Below are 24143 nucleotides of genomic sequence, written 5' to 3' on the forward strand. Positions count from 1 at the left end.
TATCCAGTCTGTGTGAACGTTCATGCAGGAGCGAGTCACTGCACGAGTCAGAACGGTTTGTGTTTGCCCAGCCATCCATGTAACCCTCTTTGTGAAGTCAGAGCAGGTGCTGCTCAGTGCCCCAGGTGCTGCAGGCAGTGCCGTGCCCTTCCACCATCTGGCAGAAGAACGGCCTGGGAGCCACCTCCTGCACAGCACCTCCACCCCTGCATGCCCACCCTCCTCTCCCCTAATGAGAACATCTGCCCCACAGCAGGCAACGCTTGCAAGAGGCATCCAAGCCATGTGGGAAGGTTGGCTGTCATCTTGTACCATTTTATACCATTTATTTATCACGTGCATGACATTTCTGTTGCCTCTCAGAGATTCTGTAGGGATTTACAAACAGGAAATGCTACAAATAATACCTTGGGATCTATTCTCCCTCACAGGCACCAAACTGGATGAGTTATTGTCTGGAAAACACTTTGAAGTATCACTTAATGCTACTAATCATGCAGGACCTCTTTAACACCGTCTACCAGTGCTAGCACAGGCTGGAAAGGAGATATAAATACCAACCAAGCTTTGTAATTACACTGCAAATACATCAATATTTGTCAAGAACTACTCTTAATCTCATAAAAGTGCCACAAGAAATCAAGACCTACAAGCAGTTCTGTATCTCTTCTGCAGGGCAGACCCTTAGGCAATGCAACATCTCTTCACTGCATGCTGTGCCCATGGCTGCCACAGAAAAGGGTGTTTTTTACTGCAAAACCTTCTGACAAACCTTTACTGCAGATTTTCCAAAGCAGGGCTAACCCAGACCAGCCCTGCAGAGTTTGCAACAGCAGAGAAGATCACAGGACAAGGAGAGTTTGCAACAGAATGGCTAAGACCATCTCTAATTTAAGCTGACAGAAAAGCAAATTGAGAAAAAGATATAGTCAACTATTTGAAGCTTGGCCCTTCTTAATCATCCACAGAAAGCAAGAGCTCAGTGTTGCCATCTCATTGCACAGGTAAGATTAAAGACAGGCAGAAGATTTTTTACCCCATAGTTACAATGATTAATGTTCCTAAACAGACATGTAGTTTGAAAGCACTATTACTGGAAAAATAAAAGTTGTTGCCTCATATTCTCAACCCACTATTTTCCCTGGGCAGTGAGCCAGCAGCTGAAGAATAAGGAAAGTTGCTATTTTAAGAGTTTTCTTGAATTGCAAGGTTTGGTAATGAACACGGCTTGTTACCGTCCCCTTTGCTGAAATCGGGGCAAATGAAAAAGATGTGGATGAGTGCTCTGCTGGGACTTGGAGGAGGAAGACTGGTGATATGCTCCTGACAGCTGTCCCTCCAATCCCAGCTCCCCTGGTAGCATCAGAACAAACTTCACTCCCTCCTCACTGCCCACAAAGAGCCAGGAGCTGCTCTGCACAAGTTTGTCTGCTGCTCTCAAGAAAGATGCAAGAAAATTATTCATAGAGTCCCAGAATGGTTTGGGTTGGAAGGAACCTTAAAAATCATCTAGTTCCAACCCCCCTGCTACGGGCCACTGAATTCAAAGAGCAAGACACAGCAGCTTTGACTTTTTATACGAGATAGGACACTATATAAAGCTACTGGACTCATAATGATGACATAATACACATTCTACAGGTGATCATGCTGGGAAAAGAAAAGGTGTGAGCTTCCAGGAAGCCAATGTTCCTCATTAGTTGCTGCAATACTTCAGAGAACAACTCCTGACAGGGCTGGGATGCAACATGTATGCTGGCACCTTGCTAGGGGACACAGGAAATAAGTTGGAGTAAGTTCCTGCAAACGCAGCTTGTGGTCTGGCTGGGCATGGTGTGCTGCTCTCAGTTCCTATTGTACCTCATCATGCCCCAATGTAATTTAAATAGCTCACTGTGGGAAGTGAGAGGAGAATATATGCCATAGGTTTTGTTTCCTGCTCAGTCTCGGGAACACTGATGTTGTGAGTTGTTGCTCTAAAAACTCTGTGGAAAAAAAGCCCAACATGACCTCCTGCATCCAGGGCTTCCTGCTATTTATTATAAACTCAGCAAAACAGCATGCTGTGTCCTGCCCATGAGGCAGACAGACAACAGACTGTGGTCTAATTAGAAAAGACATGCTTCCCACATTATCCATAAAGCTGCCTCAGCCTACAACTAAGGACAAATAAATAACTGTCAGGGCTAATAAGCCCAGAATCATAAAAGGAGGGAAAAAACTGAAATTGGATCTACTCAGATCTCAGTTATGTGATCACAGAAAACATGTGGTAACAACTGTGAAGACAAACAAAACCAGCTATGGTTGAGCCAGCTCCTCTTCAGCACTCAGACATGCCCCACCTCAACAGATTGTGCCAAGCCCTTGGCATTTCTCTGAATTTCCAAACTAATAAGAGACACAAACTGCCATAGGTGATTAATTGGAGCATTTGAGCATCAAGAGGAGACCTTCTCTATTTCAGCATGCCAGAACACAACAGGAGGACATGAGGAGATATCCAGTGTGGGGAACTGGAGAGAATAACCCTGAAATGATGAAGACTGTGAGATTGGCACAAGCTCTGAGGGCTGGCTATATCAGGAAGCTGTTTAGGACATTCTCAGGATAAAAGATGTTAAAGGATGATGTCTAGAAGCTTTGTGTGCATTACCCATTTGGATCACAGCCTGTCATTAGACAAGTCTTGAATCTAGAGCCCTTCAATTTTGCATTCCCTCTCCCCATATCTCCACAGGAAAGGACAAACCAACTCCAGGCACTCTTCTGAACTTCCCTGGGAGCCAGTTGTGTTGTTGGCACCCTACACCTACCATTTTACAAAGCAAGCTACTTAGCTTGTTGTTGTGGTTGAAAAAAAAATTAAGAATCCATAGAAAGGATTAACTCCAAGTGACAATTTCCAGCAGAACATATGAAGAATGAGTTGGAGTTACCCAAATTGCCTCAGTTTGGTCTCTCCATTCCTTCCTCAGCCACTGAATGACAGCTCAGGAATCTGTTCAGAACTAATTTTCATCCATCTGTTTCACCTTTATGCTCACAGATCTGAGGCAGGGCATGGGCCCTGGACATCTGCAGGGTGTTGGAGCAGTTCCCAGTGGGAGCCTGTCCCTGCCAAGTGGCAGGGGAGCATCCACTGGGACGGAGCAGTGCCAGCTCCCAGCAGCAGCAGCACTGAGGCAAACGGCACCGCTCTGCAGCCACGCTCCACAGAAACACTGGTGCTCCCAGTGCCTCTCCTACGTGGTGAGGGGAAAGCAGGGGCTGGACTCGAGTCCAGGAGGCTGCTCAGAGCTTTTCCCACAAGAACAGTGACAGCAGGAGCCACCATATGGGATGAGACAGGAAGCAACTTGGCCTTGTTGATTGAATAGGTCTAATCAGGCTGAACTTGGGGCCCATCTGCTGACCACTGATGACAGGCTATGGAACCAGGACACTGCCTCTGAGCTGGCAGGACAGTGAGCAGGGAGCAGCATCCACACATTCACCTGCTCCTCAGTTCCTCCAACTCTGCTCTTTAGCTCTGTCCTGGAGGGATCTGTCTGGAAACAGCAAGGCAGTGCCATGTGCTGCTGCTACCTCAGATCACTCATCAGCCTGGAATACGCATTTTTTGAATCAGAGAGTGATTTATTCTAAAAGAAACATCTCCATACTGCAGAGACTCGATCCTCACAAAGTATTTTTTAGCTCTTGGAGGCCACCAGACTTCTGCTCTTGTGGCTGCAGTGTCTGACAGGAGCAGAAACCCCTTCAGGAGTGTGTGGAGCCCTGGCTGAGCAGAGGTCAAGGAGAGAACTCCAGGCAATGGAGCTTCTGCCCTTCCACAGCTTCTTCTGCCCTTTCACAGCTTCTTCTGCCCTTCCACAGCTTCTTCTGCCCTTGTAAAAGGTCTGAGATGGGCCCAGAGCTGTTCTGGTGGGGAACAAGGAGGCAGCCCTGGGGCAGTAAGGGGACATGACCTCAAGAGACACAATCCCTGTTAACATGCACTTTATTTCACCACAAAGGCAAGCTCAGCATGGCACCAAGGACTCAAAACCCTCCAGGCTTTTGTCCCTTCTAATTTGTGGGTGCATCAAAGCATCAGCCAGAAGCTTGGGAGCTGGTAAGATGGACATCCATCACGGAGAAGGTGCAAGATGCACCAAGGTAGCAGATTACAGCAGAAGTCCTAAGCCAGACTTTGTGTAACTTCATCTTGGCCTCCAGGACAGCTCTGCATCCTTGGCCCGTGCTGAGGTGGCTGGTTGGGGTGCCTGTCCATGCCAGATACGTTGATTGCTCTCTGCAAGCAGCTCATCTGCAGAGAACTGGACTAAACCCAAACTCATTTCACATAGGTCACTGATCAAGAGGGCAGCATGAAATGACTTCTCATCTCTGTCTGCACGGACTGGATCTAAACCACTGATGTATAGCACCACTGAAACTCCCCAGCTTCACCCCATCTCCTCAGTTAAAGGACATCTCCTTCCCACCACCACTCCCCTGGCACCTGTCAGAGCCAGCAGAGCTCTCCCTCCACAATGCCTAAAGGAAAATTCCCCTTTTGTAGGCTCAATTACAGAGGAAAATCTCAACATCTGCCCATGTGAGTCAGCTATTTTGCTGAATCCCAACAACCTTGTCTGTATTAGATGGTTAGGAAAGGCAAAACCAGAAAGACAAAAAGGGTTGTGTCCTAAATAAAAGCAAGTCCAAACACTTGGGGAAAAAAAAAAAAAAAAAAAAAAAAAGAAAAGAGAAAAACCCATTTAGCTTTAGTAAGGAAATAACAAGCAGAGCAATATGTAGCTTCAAGGCTACATAGCCAGGTCACAAAACCCTCCAGAGAGAAAGAAGTAGGCCACAAAACTCTGATATTAGCTGCTAAATCTGCTGCACTACCCAAAATTTGTGGGGGAGGCCCCTCTGATGGCTGAGCCAGCTGGCAGCTCTCCTTTGACAGGTATTTATTCACAAGCTGATGGCCTGTGGAAGCAGCTCTGAACTCTCCAACAGAAGATGAGATGTGACCAGGGTGCCAAGAGCTGTAGGTGATGCCTCCACCTTCCCAGAACTCATAGACCATGTTGGGTCTGTGACAGAGGCACCCACTGCTCCAGCAGCCAACATCTCCCTGCATTAATGTGTACAAGATCAGGAAATCTGGAGGAGAGCAATCCCCAGCCTGCTCCCTCTTGGATCCACTGATTCCCATGGTACAGGATCTTAAAGACCTTTTTGTTTCAATCCCCCTGCCATGGGCAGGGACACCCTTCCACTATCTCAGGTTGCTCCAAGCCCTGTCCAACCCAGCCTTGGGCTCTTTCAGGGATGGGGCAGCCACAGCCTCCCTGGGCAGCCTGTGCCAGGGCCTTATCACCCTTACATTAAAGACAAAAATTAACCTCTGCCTCTAAAACTTACACTTACAAATCTGGTGTAGTGAGAGATGGCTTTTGCTGATGATTTTATGGAGGAAAAGTCTTTGAGGTTATTCATCCCTATCCTGCTCAAGGGAAATCATTTCAGTATTATGAGCACTAGCACTGCTGAAGAGAACATGCAAAAAACCTGGAAAATGCCTCATTTTATCCACAGAAGCAAGGTCATCCAAACACGGAGATGACGACATTCAGTATTAGCATCTCCAAGCAGGGTTTGAACCTCTTGGTAACCATCCATTCCCCAGAGAAATGTCTTCCAGTAACTTTGATGAGAATTAATTAGGCTTGCACAGCTGGTAAGTGCCATCTGCTTGCCACAACAGTGCTGGAGAGTCCATGGGATGGCAGAGGATGGGCTGTCTCACCCCACAGCACCTGCTGTTCCAGCACCCCTTCCTGCATCCTCCTGTGTTTCGCAAGCCCCAGGCTGTCCCAGCATTCAGCAAAGGGAACAACTCAACAGGACACCATGCAAAAACCAAAACTGCCTCCTCTCAGACACATGCAACTTTCTCATTCCAGCCCTGGTTTATTCTCATTTCCAGGAACTCCACTTGTTTCTGCTGCCCCAGCCCTAAACAGTTGTGTACAATGTTCTAATGAGGTCCATTCCACTGATGTAAAGGGCACATCTACCACACTGCTCAATTTATTTCTGCTTGGAGCATCCAAGAGCTGCTTCTCAAGGAGTTTGAGAAGTTCTATTAGGAGTCCAGCCCCAACTGGTAAACAATGTCCATTTCTGGACTGGCACCATCAATCCAATCAGCAAAGGCATTTAAGGACAGGATGTACAATATTAGAAAATGAAATTACTTTGAAAAGATTCCTCCTTGCTTATTTGCCAGCTAATGACAGAACCAATGCCAAGCACAGCCAATCTGTGCGAGGGTGTTCAGAGAGACAGTCCTTATGACATCTTTCTTTCCTTCTCATCCACCTAAACACATCCCACATATTGGTCCTCCCCCTCACTTGAGCCTGGGAACACCTCCAGAGGCTTCTCCAGTGGTACAGAGGCAGCAAAATTCACAATGCTGCATGGTCAGGTGCCTTGTTTTGTCTCTTTTTATAAAATACCCTAAATATTGCACCTGTGGCAAAGTTGTGTTGTTGTCTTCCCCTTGTACATATTTGCTGTATTTGAGCCATTTTTAATGTAAAACTTCTCTAAGGAAGGGGAGAAAGGCTGATGCTCTGGTGTATTTGATACTATTCCCTATGTCATCCATGGTGTTTCCCTGCTATTTTTACAGGTATTTTCAAGAAAGACTGGCTCATATTCAGCATGCAGAATACAGAATAAAAATGAAGAAAGGCAAGACAACTCAGCAAGGTAAACTCAGAGAGTTAAGCCTAAGTTTGGGAGATCCAGGCTCAGTTCCTTGCTGTGCCAGACTCCCTGCAGGACCCTCCTTCCCATCCTACAAACATTCACATTAACAATGTTCCATGACAAAGGTACAGCCCCACAGCCCTCCTGGCAGACCTGAGGAAAGCTTTTGGGGGGTTTGTCCCCAGCAAAGTCCAAAGGAGCACCATTAGCCACAGCCTTTGGTTGCTTCAGCTGTGTTCCACAGCATCATCCAATCACACCTTGCACTCTGCTCCATCCCTTCCTCCTGTGAACTTCCATGTAATAACTGAAAAATGTGACAAGCCTAACTTTAATCATGTTTTAACTCGGGTTGGTATCATTAATCTTGCAGCCACTGATGGGTAATTTAATTAGGGTGCATTTGTAATGAATTACAATCATCATTTAGTGCTATTGTTCCTCACACGAGCAGAGGGGAGTCAGAAAACTGGCACAGTTGATCTTCTTAATTACACTGACACACTATGCAAGGCACCACCAACCCCAGCCTTTCTCTGCTGCCTTTATAGATAAAGAACATCAGCACCAGGGATGCTCCACGTCGAGCCTGGCAAACATCTCCAGGTGTGCTCCTCACCAGCAATCAGTGACTACCAGGCCTGGGAGATGGAACCTTTGATGGGGCAGGTGTCAAACGTGAAGCAAAGAGCTCAGGGCTGATTCAGAGAGAAAAGTCCACAGCCAGAACAGAAACGGGGCTTCGTTCTTTCTCACTGCCTGTGAACATCTGACACATGCTCAGGTATGGCAAGACACAAAGTATGAGTCAATGGATGCATTCTAAGTCCAAAGGATCCCAACTAAAGGAATGGGTTTATTAAAACATGCTCACTTGATGGTGTATCGTTGCACCAAAGCTACGTGGAAAGCTGTAGTCACTAGTGATGCTGTAATGGAAGGAGAATATTTGCCCCAGAGCTTCAAATCCACCTCTACATGACAGTATAAGAAATTTCCAGCCAAAACCGCTCATTTCTGCTCAGCCCCTCCAGTGCTCCGTGCAGGATGCGCAGCAGTGAGTGCATGTATTCATTTCAGACATGACTTCAGTCTGCAAAAGAGGAGCAATCTGTTGCTGTGGCTGAGAGCCAGCCCACTTCCTCCTCGCTATCTCCGTGCAGAACAGACAGACTCCACCGTGGATGCCGTGTGGTGCCATCCCCCTTTGGCAGCCAAGCTAACCTGCCTCTGAACCAAACCCTTCTGAAGAGCTGCTCAACTTTTGGTGCTCTCAGTGAGGCGTTTTATACAAATTTATATTTGTTTTTACACACATATGATGTGTTTTACGCAGCAGGAATTACACACAGACAAAAGGAAAAGCAAGCCCTTTGTATCTCCTTCAACAGGGTGGTCAGGAACCTTCTCTCAGTCTCCACTCTGAAGAAATCTGGATTTACAGACCCCAGAGCAAGGAGGAGGAACAGCTGTTCCCAGTATTCCCCAGCTGGGACACCCCAGTTCTGGCACATTCCTATGGGGAAGAAGAACCACCAGACTCCAGTGTCCTAAGGGCAACATGACTTTGTCTCTCCCCTCCTCAAACATATTCACTGAGGTTCCAGAGAAACACCATCTAATTTGACTAAAAGTGTCCCAAAGTGCTTTTTTTTCCCCAGTTAATTTTGTCATTTTAATTTTTATCATGAAGGACTCCTCCCTATGCGTGTGGAGTTTGCCTGGAAATCAAAGAATTCTCGGGCAAGGCAAAACACTGGGCTCTTGTCAAACCTGGTTTTTAAATAAAGGCTTGGGAAGGAGCTTACCAATTTGGACTGGCAAACCATGAGCCCATGCCAGCAAATGAGCAAGGGAAAATTATTAAAACCATGTGCAAATCCTCTTTAATAGTACTCTTTTATAAAATCCTCTTTTATACTACTTTATAGTATACTATATATATAAATAGTATACTATTTATAGTAGTATAGATAGTCCATAGTATAATATGGGGAGAGAAATATGTGGCTCAGGGCAGAGGACAACCAGGCCTCTGTTTTGGTAGTGCTTTTTCCAAGAGTTAGCAAAACTTGGACAAAGTATTGGACAGTAATGAAGAGAAAATAGGGAACAGTCTGGATTTTACAGTAATGCAACTTTTTAATTAGTGGATTATACTTATCTGAAACATTGTGCAGTTTCTTTAAGACAGACCTAGGAGAGTACTGAAAAGCACCAGAGAAAACAAAGAAAGAGGTTTTTATAAATCCCCCAGAAATTCTGGGAAAACTGTATGAAGGGACAAAAACCAAGAGGCTCATAAAAGAGGTCTATAAAATATCAGGATTATAATAAGGGAAGAAAGAGCATTGCTCTTTGCTCTGAAGAGAACAGGAGAGAACTCATATGAAAAAAATACAACGTAAGGACTTCAATTTTCATACAACATGTGTTAATTAACCTGTGCAACCATTGTTGTAGGGGAGCAGAAGCACAGAATTTAATGAAAATTAGAACAGACAACAACATCCCACTTTCTAAATGGTATTTCTGCCATTTCCATTTTGCTTTTGAGAATGGGATATGGTCAAGAGGAACCTCCTTTTAACCATGTTATTAACAATGCAGTATTTAATTATGTTTTCCTAAGTCACCAGGAGCTTCTGCAGCATGCTCACAGCTGGGAGCTCAGATGGCAAAACCCTTGTGAGTGACTCCTCCTGGAAATGGCCCTGCCTGCTGTGCCCCTGCTCTGCTCTAGGGACAGGTGAGGAGCAGGATGGGTGTCCTGTCCCTGCTGCCAAGCACCAAGCGTTGCTGCACATGGGGATGGAGCACAGCTGGAAATGTGTATCTGCTCTCACCCACCAACTTCAGCATCAAACCCTTCCCATCATCTCCCAGCCTGGAGCTCTGACAAGCCAGAGACATGCTGCAACTCCACACAAAGTTTCAGGCAGATGCCTCACCTGCTCCCATGCCCTGCCATTATAAAAGCTGAAAAAATAGAAGGGGGAAAAAAAAAAAAATCTTTTTATCGTTGGATTGCTCGCCAAATGCAGAGTCGGCGTTTTTGATACGTTGCCATCAGCATTTCTTTGTCAGTCGCTTTTCTCCACTTGCTTTCACGTAGTGAGTGAAAAGGATAAAATACCTTTTCTAGCAAAATGATTGTGAAGCCACTTCAAACTAGGGGAGGGATGCAGGCGCAGGTGCAGCTCTCAGCTGCTGCACTTGAAGATGACAGGGCTAGAAGCTGGCAGCGTCGCTCTTCGGCTGCAGAACCTCCACTGCAGCAGCTCTCAGCCCTTCCACTCTCAACTCTGTGAAATCCTGACTTTTGAGAGCTGACATCACTCAATTATTTTCTCTGCTGGAATCAATTTTTTTCAGGGATGCACTGGTAAAAAGCACACGGTGCTCATGAGATGTGCTATCCCAAGTGTAATTTTCCGTTTGTAAATAAATTTTGGCCACCACCCAGTCTGGGTAGGATGACTGGGAAGCAGCTGATATTTGAAATCTCAACCATAGCATGAAAATAGTGTTTAATGAACTGTGCATCTGAGGGAAAAAAAAAAAGAATTGGCAGCAAAATAACAAGCGATAACCATTGGAAAAAAAGGTGAAGCATATGCAGGAGGAAACTCCATTAAAGCAGCAGCCATGCAATTAAAGATGGATGTGGGAAATGTGTGTGCGAGCAGTTCACGGTGCTGCTCTGACCCACAGGCCCATTAGCTCTGGAGCACTGGTAAGCTGATTAGCTCTGGAGAAGGATGATGGCAGAACTCATCAGCTAAGCTTGTTAGCTGCCACACAAAGTTGGTGTACCTTGGAAGCTTTGCACAGCGATTAGCTTGGGGTGGGAGGAGGCAGCAGAGCCTGCTACAGGAGATGAATAACCCAAAGCAGTCACTGCGTGGGCACGAGCTCCACACACAGATCGGCTGCCTGGCAGGGCTGGCAGTGGGATCTGCCTCTGCTGGGCTGTGGGGGAAAAGACCCCCATGCCAGGGCACAGCATGCCTGCAGCCTCCTTGCACGATACAGTTAAAGCCCCACGCTTGGCAAGTCCCTCCATAATCCCCGCCTGCCATGGCTGAGTGCACTCAGGTCCTCACTGTGGAAGGCTGGGGACATGGATGCTGTCCTTGTCTGAATGTCTTCAACTCTCCCCAAAATACCTCTTGACCAGAGGTATTGGTCTTGATTTAAAGTTTACTTTAAATAAAACCAGGGGAGCAGGATAACTCAGCCCAATGAAAAATGACAATTTTCTCCCATCTGCCTTCGTTCTGCACAGCGGTGCCCCGCAGCCATTCAAGAACAAGACCTCCTATCTTATTTGGGAAACCATTTCAGAGAGGTTCAGCTCTAAATGCCTCTCCTCCTTCTGTGGTGGGACCCTACTTCAGCCACAGAATCACAAAATCATTTTGGTTGGACCTTCAGGAGCATTTCAGCCCAACCATTAAGCCAGCATTGCCAAATTCACCACTAAACCATGTCCCCAGGTGCCGTATCTGCTTAGTGGGGAATGTGACCTGCACTCCAGACATCTTTATACAGCAAGGTAACCATTTTATCCCAACTTAAAATGGTTCATATAGCTGCTTCATATTCCCAAAAACTGCACAAACCTATTTCCATTGCATGTCCACAAACTGAAGCAAAAAAAAAGGAGTTTTGATCTTTATGCCAGTTCACAATGACAGCAGTCCTGTACATGTCATCTTCTGTTTGCCTTTTTTTTTCCCATAAAAACAAGACAGAGACCAGAATATCAAATATTAAAACCCCAAGGAAGATAAATATTTAAAAAAGCTTTAATCACAAACCCACAGATTATTTAGGCTACATGTGGCTGTAAGAGTGTAGCAAATGCCTTTAAGGGTGTGGAAAGTTAATTCTTTAGGGTAAAACCATAGAGAGAAAATACGTGTTTTAACTTAATGCTTTCTAATTTCCAAATGCCTACCTGCAAACATTCATTGTGAATGCATGGAGATGTCTGATGCATTCATTATGTCTGTTTGGTTAATCTGCTTTTACACAAAACTAAAAGAGATTAATAAACTTCCCTAAATGCCCTACCATTGCCAGCATTCTTCCCTTTCTGAAAAGCTTTGCAAGACTTGATTTGATTAAAAACTTTTCTTCAATTTCGATATCCTGAAGTCAAGGTACTAGAGATGGCAATCTTTGTTTTTGTTTCAAAATAAAGAAACTTCACAGTTGCAGAGAAAACATGATGCAAGTATAACTGACAGCACAAAACCAGATGGCAAATAAAATTATCTCAAAGCATATTGTTATTTTTTACATTGCATTTACAATTTTCAACACTCGTATTTGGCAACACTGCTGTCCCTCATTTTATATAGGTTAAAAGTGAGAAGCAGCAGTCTGCTCACTTCAAAGTCAAGAATTTACCCCCAGGTAGGATCTATTTATGTGCATTTAACCAACTATTTATAGCCATTTGAAAACAGAAGGTTTTCATAAAAAGTGCTGGCACAGCCTTCACTATAACAGCGTTGATAACATGTTCTCTCTGCTCCCACTGGACCTTCTAACTTGGTAACTCCTTTGGTAAAGATGAACTGGAATGTGGGGACCTGTGATATTAAAATTTCTTTAAGCAGCCAACCCCTCTGCTTCCCCAGATGCTTTTCTGCTGCTTGTAGCAATAAATCTTCCAGTCATGCAGCAGGGCACCAAGGCACTCATGGCTTTTATGAGATAGGCTTCCAGGGCTTTGGGAAGTATTAATAGTCCATCAGAGGAGGCACTGACACTGATTTCCAGGTAGGCAAGGCAGAACATCTCAGTGTGACGGGGCTGGTGATGAGCACAGGACAAAAACACAACCAGAGTGTCACCCACAGACATCACCCCCCTCCATGCCACGGATTTATTCTCCCTACTGTCCTGTCTAAGAAACACAAAAGGCACACTGTGAGATTTCTAAAACGAGATCTATGCCCCAGTCCCTCAGCAAAGCAGCAGCAGGAGCAAGAAAAACAATTTGTTTCTAGAAGCTGATATTCATCAGCAAACCCCACCTCTCTGCTCTGTTCGCTGCTCCTCCACAGCAAACAGGGCCTTTCTCATCCCCGAGCTCGACTGCACAGAGATCCATTAGATAAAAAAACATATCTAAATGAGAAATGCAGCAAAAAGAAATGAGTTTAGACAGCTCCTCCTCTCTGATCTGGGCTACAATAATTATGCCCACGTCATGTGAATTCATTGCTGCGTACCCTCAGCAGAGCTCATTTTACCCAATAACTTCAAGATCCTTCTCCAGAGGCTCTTCTCTCTCCTCACCCACCTTTCCAGGTGTCCAAGTCACTCATTTCTCTTCACCATCACAGCTTTCCATTGCACAGCCCTTCCCTAAGGCAGGTGCTCCTCGGCAGCCACGCACACACCTTGCTCTGCCAAGGAAGGCTTGCAGCTTTGAAGCCCAGACAGTTTCACCCATGCGCTCTCACATGCTTTTCCCCATGCTAAAAAAGAGCCTGGAAGAGAATTTTGGGAGCAATCCATGCAGACATGAACACATTCTTCTTGCAAATTTTTCCAGACGTCCTCCTGCAGAGAGAGCTGCAGATCTCTGGCAGTGGCTCAGGACGGGCAGGTGACGCTCTGGCTGTCCCTCTTCCCCTCGCTGGCTGCCAGGCTCCTGCTGTGCCCTTCGACCTACCTCTATTCCAATTAACAAACCAAATGAACCAACAGCCTCAAGTGTAAATTCATGGCATTGTGCCAGCCACCACCAGTTCATCTGCTCATGGGCTGCTCCTTCCTTCGATATTCCTTCAGGTTTGGCTTTTGGGCTGTGGGCTTTCTGGAGAAAACATCTATCTCCACTAATTCTTCCTACAAAAGCCAGTAGTAATGTGGTTAATAATAGCAGCTAACCTTTGGCTGCTAAAGTATTAGCAATGCCACCCATAAAGCTGTGTCATATTTAGTGAGCTGTCAGAGCAGCAGCATCATTAAAAAGCCCAAGCACATAACTAATGTATGTAAAGCACTGCAAGAGATAATCATTTGGTTGGTTGGTGATTTATTCCAAAACTGATGGAAGCACAGGGCTTGGCAGTGAGAGCTGCTGAAGGAAAGGAAGCAGGGCAGGCTAACACTCACACTACAACAGTCCCTACCACCTGGCTTGCAGTAGGAGCAAGTCCTGGTGAAAGCAGTACATGTGTTATTTGAAACTCAAATGACCCTTCATCGTCTGTGGACTCACTTTCCTAATGATTTCTGCCTGGATTTGCAAGCTCTTTTCTTCCTTCTCTTCTCCCTTCACATCAGAGGGATGTCAAGACTTCTGCTGCCCAGTGTTAACTTTGTGTCTGTACACGATGTTCTCCCTGTGCTCACTGGGACCCGCAGGCTTCATAATTAGGGCCGGATTCAAGCAGCACCAAGCACACTTGCCAAGATTTTCTTCAAACCCAAACTTGCCCACTCCTTCCCAGTGCTGTCCTCCCCTCCCCTCCCTCCCACCATGGCTCTGCAGGATAAAGGAGATCACTGAAGAAGAAAGCGACGCCTTCCCCTCCCCAGCACGGTGAACCTGGCTGTCTCTCCATGGGCTGCAGCTCCCGAGCTCTCCTGAATTACCCAATCTCCTTGGAGCCTCTCTCCCCGTGGAGCTGGGACCCACAGCCCTCCCCAGGAACACCAATTACACCAATTCCATCTTGCACAGCCACCTCAGCCTCTGCCCACCCCTCCTGACCCACAGAACCCCAGCCCTGAGCCTGACAGGGCCCAGCCCGTTCGGCAGCTCCCATGGTGGGAAGACAAGACCTGTTGATTTCTGTGGTTCCATCTAAGTGTGGATTGATGAGCTACTTCAGGAAGCTAATATTAATTCCTGGAATAACGTGCAAGGGCTGCCTGGCTGATTACCCCTCATTCCTGTCTGCTTACAAACAATGATTACAGTCTAATCTCAGCACTCTTGGAGGAGCTGCGGAGAGTACCCTTCATCTACTGTAATTACGTTCCAGCTCCCTTGGAGCTGGAGCTCTTATTCACTCCTAGCATTATCTGGAGGTGAAAATTACTCCAAAGAGCTGTAGTAAACCCTTGCTCTAGCTCCAAAACCAAGCTAAAGAAACCAAATTGTTTTGTGATGGTCAGACAAAGGCACAGGATGAAGGAGAGATGGATCCAGCACGTGGTAAAAACAAGTGTTGCTGGCACTGCCAACATTTGACATCAATACAACTCAGTCCTGTTTTTTGCAGAGATGTCCACCCTGCTGTATTTCCTTCAGCCTCTCAGCAGGATGGAGACACAGCAGACATCTCTGCAAGCTCATTTAAAAGAAAGCCTTTTCCCAGTGGGACCTGGTCACGGTCTCCCCAGGCTGCTCCTCCACACTTCAGTGAGGCCTCAGAAGGTGCTACAAGGCATAAAGTGTCAAAACATCACCAGCCTTTCGGATGTGATGGGAAGGTTTATCTGCTTCCAGAAGTTTTGTTCTAAATATCAAGTCAAATACAGTATATGCCTGATTTAATCCTGCAAAGACTTCCAGGCAGCTTCACTTGGCCTAAAAACCAATTCTAGGTAACTGTACAGGTCAACAACTTCTAAATCCATTTTCTGATCATGTTATTTTCTCCAGTATGTATAGATTAAATATAAATTATACATATATTATATAGATAGATTTAGATATGCAGATAGCTATAGATATAGATATATAAACATATATATAATATAAACATGAGTATAAATATACATATAAATATACATATAAATATAAACATATTGATATAATATAAATATAAATAACATTGCTCCCCTGTGAGGGTGGGGAGGCCCTGGCACAGGTTGCCCCAGCCCTGGAAGTGTCCAAGGCCAGGCTGGATGAGGCTTGGAAGAACCTGGTCTAGTGGAAGGTGTCCCTGCCCATGGCAGGGGGGGTTGAAGGGTCTGTAAGGTCCCTTCCAACCCAAACCATTCTGTGACTCTATGAAATCACATTTAACTGTTTCCCTTTAACATAACTACACTCCAGAACATCAACATTTCCTGATGCTCTGGTTAAAAACACATGTGGTTTTACAGCACCTCCTTGTGCAGACACAACTGAGACCCTCTGCTCAGGTACAGAACAGAGCTCTCCCTCCAAGGCTGTGCCCAGGATCCTGCTCTGCCTTCCCTTGCTGAGATGGTTCAGGACAGAGATAACTTGAACTGGCAACCACAGCCTGCACTGGGGCTGTCAGCACAGGCTGAAACCCTGACCACTGCCTCTTTTCACTGCTGCAGGCACCTGTGAGATTGAACATGAAACAAACTGCACATGCTATGATTATATTTTGCCTTTGCTGGGGGGAGAGAAGCCCCCTCTGTGAACAAAGCAAGGGCATGTGCTCAAATGATGCCTGAAGCACACGAGGTTTAACTGCAGCAATCTGGGAAGTGAGACATCTCTCCCCCCTGATCTCCCAGAAGGCAGCCTGATACCTGGGCTGCCAAAGGTCCTGTGTTCTAATTAAGTGTTAAATCTAGTTTGTTTTTTTTTTTAAATCTAGTAAGATGTTTCTCCATCCTACAGTGCAATCACTCTTTGCTGTGCTGTAATTCAGTAAGGAGAACAGTTAATTAAGTTTGAACAACAGTGTCTAATGACTTCTATTTAAAGATGTTAATAAAAAAAAATATTAGAAGCCCTTAGAAATTACCTAACTTTGGAAGCCAACATGGTACCTTAAGAGAATGAAACATTATAGTCCTGCACACTTGCACTTTGAAAGCACACTCCCAAGTGCAGTGGAGCAAGGCATCCCCTCCTGCCCTACAACTGCTTATTTTAGATTTAAATCATGGTGAGAATACCATGAAAATAACAGTGTCCCTGGATGCAGAGATCAAAATGAGTGCTGGCAGCATCACTGTTAAGTGCAGCTCCATTTAAATTACTCTCAGATGCTGGAGCAATGCACCTGTGGAACCTGGTGGGGAAAGGAGATGGGGAAGCAAACAGGTCCTGAAGAGATGGGAAATACTAAAGAGACAACAAAGTGACACAGCCTAGGAAACCAGACAGCAGTCCAAACAAAGCAGGATCATCCAAGATCTCAACAGGAGAAGGCAACCTCAATAAAAATGGCTTGACAAAAGAACTGAGGATAAAAGAAGGGGGAACAAAGGATTACCTATCCTGTTTAACCCCTCAAGATCTTAATCCTTATGTTCATCTCTAGAATTCAACAACACACACAGAGGTTATGCTGAGACACATAATGGCATAGGAACATTGCCAGCCCATGCACCAGAGAAACTCCAAGAATAAAACACACAGAGATTTAGACTGGTAGATGATAAACACTGGAATTATCAGAGAAATTAATAAGAAGATTGTTTAAATATTAGCCTAATTTAGCACAAAAGAGGAGATCTAGTGCAGCATTAACCTCAGACAGACCCTTTGAAAACACATCCTGGGAGTTGTGTGCTCACTACACCCACTCACCAAAGTATCTCTAATGAATTTCCTCCTACCTGGTGTGTCAGATCTGGAGGGAACCCCTCGAGGTAACTTCCTTCCTAGCCTTGCCTTCTGCTTAATGCATAGACTGGAGTTGTCTGGATTGCAAAAGGGAAACCTTATTTTTCTTATTCTTCTTGGCAGAGAAGAAGTGACAAAGACAACTATCCATCACTGCTCTTCATGAGCATCACAGAGCCATAATGCAAGGATTGTACCTGATTTATCTTCTACACAGTCCAAATAAAAAAAAACCAAACCAACCCTCTGGTCTGCCTCTACTCAAACTGAATCTTGCCAACATAATAAATTGAAACATTATAATGAAGCCTAGTTTCATCCTCCTTTTTGAAGTCAGCAGAGGGACATGCTGAAGGGAGTTCAGTCTTCCCCTGATGGATTCCACAGCTGCCCCATGGTGGGGACACATATTTACCTGCTGGGTGTCATTGCTGCATATAGCTCTCCCTGTGATTTGGAAAGTTTGTTCAACTCACAAAATCATCTGCAAGCTCCCATACCGCATCTCTTATCCTCAGAGGATCATGAATCACCAAGGCAGGATAATATTTGAGGACTTAAAAGTATTGAAATTGTTAAAAAATAAATTAGCCTTAAAATCAGACACATATACCAGCAGGCAAGAAAGGAGCAATATTGTAGCCTGACTCCAGGTTTTGAAAAATGATCCAGAGAATATGAGGCCTTTAAAGTTACTTCTGTATCAAATAAAACTAAAAAAGCAATAATAAACCCCCAGCAAAAAATTATGCTAATAAATAAATAAAAACATTCCCTTTCTACCTAGGAGAATTCCCTAAAATTCTTAAGAAGAAAAAAAAAAAAAAAAAAAAAAGAAAAAAGAAAGAAACCCTAAGGATTAGGTTCAATTATTTGGATTTTCAAAGCCTCTGTGACAAACTACCGCCAAGAAGGCTACAAGAAAACTGTCTGAGCAACGGAGCAAGGGATAAAGTGTTATTACAAATCCAGAAACTAACTGAACTAAATTAAAAAAGGAGGTATAACACACGATCAATATTCAACATAGTGAAAGATTACAGTGGCTGTTCCCTGAGGACCAGTTTTGTCTAACATATTCTTCAGCTATTTGCATAGGAGAGTGAGCTGAGATGTGGTGAGACTGCATATGACACGATTGGTTTGGGGGGCATTGAGCTGACCTTGGCTGCTCTGCCTCTCAGGAGCACTGGAACACTTCATCTTCACTCTGGGTTGTCTTGGGAGAGGTTTGCTCGCTTTAGTTACAGAAAATATAAAAACACAGCTGTTTAGCAGTTAAGGAGAAACCTGAGAAAGCACAGAATAATGAAGATATTTACTCTTTTCTTGCAAGATGGTAGGGAAATGATACCCAGAGGAACAGAATGGCAATTTTAAACAGATATAAAAACCCCTCTTTTCTCAAGTCCTGCATTGACCTCTGGAGCTCACTGTCACAGGCTCTCTCAGAGATCAAGAGCTCAGAAAGTCCAAAACTGAATTAGATACATTCAGAGCAATACTGGTGAAACACATTTAGCAAAGCTTATGAAAAACATCTTTTATAAAGACACCACAGTAGTTTCTTGGGCAGGTTTACACCACTATGTGTTTTGAAACCTGAAAACAAACTATCTCTCTTTTTGAGTGAGGGTGAAAAAACCTCCCTCTCCCTTGCAAGCTATAAAAATTAACACTTTACTAGGAACTTGCACAGCAGAACTGGAACACCTGGACAAGCTGGCAGAGCCATTACTGCTCCCCAGTCCCAGATGGGGAATGGGGCAGAGTGAGGCACTCAGTGGCAGTGCTGCATTACAGTCGGGGATCCCTGGGTTTTTTGGCTGTGTGCTCACCAACAAGCTGCTGTATCTGCAGACCAAACAAGCACAGAGGACCTCAGTGGGGAAGAAGAGGTGCTTCCTCAGCTGTTCCCAGCCCTTCATCCCACCCCAGATCCGCACTGCAGAGGAGAACTCCCCAGGGAGCTGCTGCTCCATCAGCACCAGCGCCGGGTATGGATGGGATAACTACGGACACTGCGGATGGGACAACTTCCCAAACCCCATTCTCCCAGCTCCCTCAGCTCCCTGCAGGGTGATTTCCATGCAGATCCTGCTGGCAGTGAGGCACTGGCAAGCTCTGGAGGAGCAGCAGAGCTCTCATCCCATTTGGCCAGGAGCTCCAGCAATGCCCCCTCTCATTTTCACAGCAGGTTGCACACCCAGGTGGATCACTGAGGCTGAGCCTGGCTGCTCAGCTGGGAAGCAACAGTGCAGAGCAGGAGCTGGGGAGCTGAGGAAAGCCTGCCCTTCATGGTTCCTCTTCGATATCAAGCCAGGGCTGTGGCCAGCCACCAGCTCCATACACAATCCAACCCCTTGCTTCCCTCCAGATGACCATATTTGCTTTCCAAATGTTCCTTTGACAGACACATGTCCTCCCCCTGAGCTGTACATTCCAATGTCTGCACATATTCACTTATGATTAAAAAAAAAAAGATAAAAAAAATTAGAAATGACTTTAAAACCTGTAACTGCTTGAGGAGTCTCTAGAGTGAAAGGGAGGAGGGAAGGGGGAACCTGGGTTAATAAAAGCTGTTAATTAGAGTCAAATTTGCTGCTTAATGTGTCAAGAACTAGTGAGTTACGAGTTAATCAACTGTCTCAGTTCCTTGAGAGAGCAATAAAGCTGAAGCCTGAAAATGGAAGGACAAGGTCAGAGCCTTCAAAGGAGGTGTCTTTAAAATCACTTAATCCTAAGGTCCTCAGCTGTGAGACACCAGGACTTGCCCTATCCTGAACATCCTGTTCTATCACTCCTATCAGCATTCCAAGCCTTTCACAGTATGGTCAACCTTGCTTTTTACCTTTCTATCTGCTTTACTTGGGACTTTATCATGTGGGACGAAAGGCACAGAAAAGACTGGTAACTCTTCAAACCTTTCATTTTTTGTTTCTGCTGTTCCCTTTCAAAGGATATTGCAAAAGCCCAAAGCAAAAGGCAGAAAAGGAAACGTGAAGGAGCTGTAGAACATCCATCAAACCCTGAGTTCAGAATCCAGTGTTCCTTGTGCAAGACCTATCAACATCTCCCTACCCCATGCAGTCAAAGGAGTTGGCACAGCAGGAACTGCCTTAGAGAATAAATTAATAAAAACATCAGAGAGGAAAGAGTGAATAAAGCTTGTCAAGAAATGAAGGGTTTGGAGATGGAGCATTTCCCATTTTAATGCATCTGGGAGAGGGAAGGCAAATGATGGGTGATTTACTTTTGCCATTGAACTATGGAAAGATTTAATCTATTTTCGCTCCAATTTACTCTTTGCAAGTCTAGCCTAGATGGAGTACATCCTTCTTCTTCCCTGCAACATGCCAGCCATCACTACTGTGCCACTGTCATTGCAAAGAGAAGCTGCAGTCACTGTGGGACCTCTGCCATCACCCAAGAGCTTTCCCAATGAGGGGAGGGTGGTGCAAAGGGAGCTAGAAGATAAATATTAACAGCAGAGGATTCCACCAGACTTCCAAACTTCTGCTAAAACAGAAGGCATGAAAAACTTTTTTTTATTTTTTTTTTGAGGCACTCAGTTATGCACCTCCGAGGCAGGCATACACCAAACTCCAAGGAAGCTGTTAATTCATGAATATCATTCATCACTGGGCATTGCTCAGTGTGGGCACCACAGTGGATCTCAGCTTCCTGCTCTTGCCACCACATCTCCCTCCCTCTTCTCTTCCCTGCACAGCTGGAAGTTTTAAAAGAAAAAAATGCTTTTCCTGAGAGATTTCTTCTCCTGCCTCTCAACCTCTACTTAGTTTAGGGGGCAAATGTGCTATCTAACTGTTGTGAAGACAACATGATTCCCAAAGGTTGGGACTTGGCACAGAAAGGGAGAAGAACAGATGTTCACAGATTTCATTGCAAAATGTAATTACCCATGGTTCTGAATACTACATACAACATATTCTAGTAGATGTCAAGCAACAGGAAGTGCCCTCTGTGTCCTTTTGGGCATTTTGGGTGCTCCTCCAGATCTTACCTGTCTTGTCCATACTGCAACATTTCAGCACAGCAAGCAGCAGCCTTCTGAAATGTGGGGAGCATGGAGGATCACTTCACATACAGCCAAATAATCTTTTTAGCACTAATTTTCTTGTTCTCTACAACATCCAGGTCCTGAGGGAAAGCAGAGCCCGAAGCTAGCACTGGATGAAAAGATTAGTTGCTTCTGCATTAAGATGCTTGTAATGATTCAGCAACTTCAAGCCATCTTTCTACCAACAAGGAGTCTTTGTGCATCTTCTATAATCTGATAGTTCAAAGTGACAAATAAAAGAATCTGACAGAAGTCATTACCACCTGCAAAGCTGTTGTACATTTTTGAGTGCAAATGGGTCAATTGTGCCCCAAACTTGCAGCTTTATTCAGCTGGGAGAATAATCCCATCCTTCTTTCCAAAAAGAAATCTACAGTTTTGCCTTCCCCAGCAAACAACTCACCTGAAGCATCAGCAGCAGAGCAAAGGCAGTGTCACACACAGCTCTAGGTGTGATGGTTGCTTCCCAAAGAGCAGGTGGGGTGCACTGAGGGCACTGCCATCGTGAGAGTGGCCAGCTATCTCCTGTCTGACACCCCTTTCAGCCTCCTTTAAAAGCAGGCACAATAAACTCCAGGAGCAATCAATCCTCCGCTTTTGTTGAAAACTGTTGCTGCACAGAGGAAAATAAACTACAGAAAATCTCAGCAAACAATTCAGGGTCCGAAATTCTTCTTTTCTAACAATTAGTAGAGAGCCTTTTTGTATCTCCTTCCACAGCTGCCTAGTGCAGAGGGAAGTGGAGAGGGTCACAACCTTAATTCTGGACACAAATTGGCTGCTGGTTCTTCGCTGCTGAAGCGCAGAGAGGAGGTTACGCTCACAGAGTAATGAGCGAGATTACACTGCAATCAGGGAACAGAGATGGGAGCTGGAGAGACCTGCTGAAGGCAGGGAAAACATCCCCTAAACTAAACCCCTATTGTTCACCTCATCTCTGCCTTGGTGGATAACGCACAGAACTCCGAGCTCCTGCCAGGAGCCTGTGTGAATAATTCCAGAGCATTTTTCCTACCTGTTGCTAACATAACTGTCTATGAGCACAGGAGCTTTACACCTTTTTGAACCACACATAAGGGAAGGTAAATTTTTGCTTAGCCCTGGGAATATCCTTTTCCCTTTTCCCAGTAAAATCTGCACTGTTGTTTTTCAGGATGAAGGGTGCAAGTTGCACTGCAGAAAAATCTCATGTGCAGTACATGACTCCTCAGCACTCTGTGCATCATTAGAGTGAGGTTATTAACAGGATTATGGGGGGGCTGAGGGCAACAAGCTCTCATCTCTCTGGAGGATGATGTGTGAAAGCAAGGAAGGCAAATGAAAATTTGCAGAGGAACCATGCTTCATTCCAGAGATGAATTAGTGTTTCCTTCCCCTGAGACACTGTGGAGATCCTCACATCTGAACATAACCCCATGGTAGTAAAACTCTTTCCTGAAGTCAGCTGAAGAACAAGAATTCCACAAAGATGGCAAGACTAGAATCATTAGTGGACATCTGACTGAAATTCCATGTTGGCACCTGCTGTACAAAAATATAAACATAGACACAGCAACAACTGGCAACTGCAGCTCTCAACATTTTGGGAAATAGAATTTGGGAAATACTGTATAGGAACTGATGCAATGTGCTTTGAGATCTTCCATCAGAAGCCTTCGTGTGAGACTGTAATGGCATCTTATATCCAGTGATGCTAAATATAGCCATGCCCACCGAGAACAGCTTCAAGTCCTATCTTTGAAACTGCTGTGGATATCAGCTCTTCCTTCATCTCATTAACACTGCTGTAAAGTGCCTGGCACAAATCTACATCAAATGAATATAATTGCAGGGGAAAATACATTGCATTAACTTGTATGTCTGGCCTTCCCTGGCTTTTTCTGTCTTACTGCTGCACGCAATTTTGTTTCTATTTTTCTTCACAATTAATCTTCTTTGTCCTTCTTTTCTTTCAGCCTTTCACCTACTCCTTATTTCAAGCCCAAAGCTGATTGCTTTCCTTTTTTTTTCCCCTCCAAGTTTGATTGATTTATTCTGCACTTATGTAAATTATTTTATAAAAGGTATATAAACTGTAGAACTCCCTGCAGAACAACACAAGTGCTGCTATCAATGTAGGTAAGGAGGAAAAAAAAGTCAAGTTAACAAAATGCTAAATTAAGTAAGAATCTCTTACATCATACTTTAAAGCCTGCCAAATCTGACTCTTCAGATGTACTGCAACAGCAATTTTCTAAGACACAGGTCCTTTGCAGGTAAAATTCTTTAGTGCCAGACAGAAAAAGAAATAGAGGTTCTTCCAGCTGCTCCAGCAGGGACTAGGGAATGATGTAACCTTTCAAACAACCAGGCTGCAAGTTGTCAGAAGGTCACTACTGCATGGCCCCAAAACAATGCCATTCTCCTTGCCTACTATAAAATACAAAGGAAAGGAAGATGAGGGGAGGTATTTACTTTTCATATCTCGTCTGAAACACCTGCAGGACTTCAGGCGAGTGATCTCTGCTGAAATTCATTGTATTGCTCAGTCCATCCTCTCTTAATTCATCTCATGAAACTCTTAAATGGTACCCAGGCTACAGGCTGGCTCTCTACAGAGATGGGAATTACATCCCTAATTACAAGATATGGTACTGCCCTAATAATAAGTACTGTGCTCAAGAAGTCCCCACCCAGGGGAATGAGCCTTGACCTCCTTTAACAAAGACTGCAAAACAGTTGATAAGAACATTAAAGCAAGTCCCTGCTCCAGAA

General features: G+C 44.8%; 1 protein-coding gene and 1 long non-coding RNA gene across 10 annotated transcripts in view; one reads left to right on the forward strand and one right to left on the reverse strand.

Moving 5' to 3' along the window:
- MAD1L1 (mitotic arrest deficient 1 like 1) overlaps positions 1-24143 on the reverse strand; it is a 346167-nt gene that overhangs the window by 50373 nt on the left and 271651 nt on the right. The gene's annotated exons all lie outside the window — the stretch shown is intronic.
- LOC111936085 (uncharacterized) lies at positions 116-9769 on the forward strand. 4 transcript variants are annotated; one of them, XR_002868032.2, is made up of 6 exons: positions 116-293; positions 676-1004; positions 1642-1792; positions 6698-6777; positions 7329-7561; positions 8169-8588. It is a non-coding gene; the product is annotated as an uncharacterized LOC111936085 (long non-coding RNA). The 4 variants fall into 4 exon arrangements; XR_002868030.2 differs by lacking the exon at positions 1642-1792 and adding an exon at positions 7858-8053 and having other exon boundaries at positions 138-293; XR_002868031.2 differs by lacking the exons at positions 1642-1792; positions 8169-8588 and adding an exon at positions 9410-9769 and having other exon boundaries at positions 138-293.

This window comes from Cyanistes caeruleus, chromosome 17 (assembly GCF_971803275.1).
Source record: "Cyanistes caeruleus chromosome 17, bCyaCae1.hap1.1, whole genome shotgun sequence".
NCBI classification, from domain to species: domain Eukaryota; kingdom Metazoa; phylum Chordata; class Aves; order Passeriformes; family Paridae; genus Cyanistes; species Cyanistes caeruleus.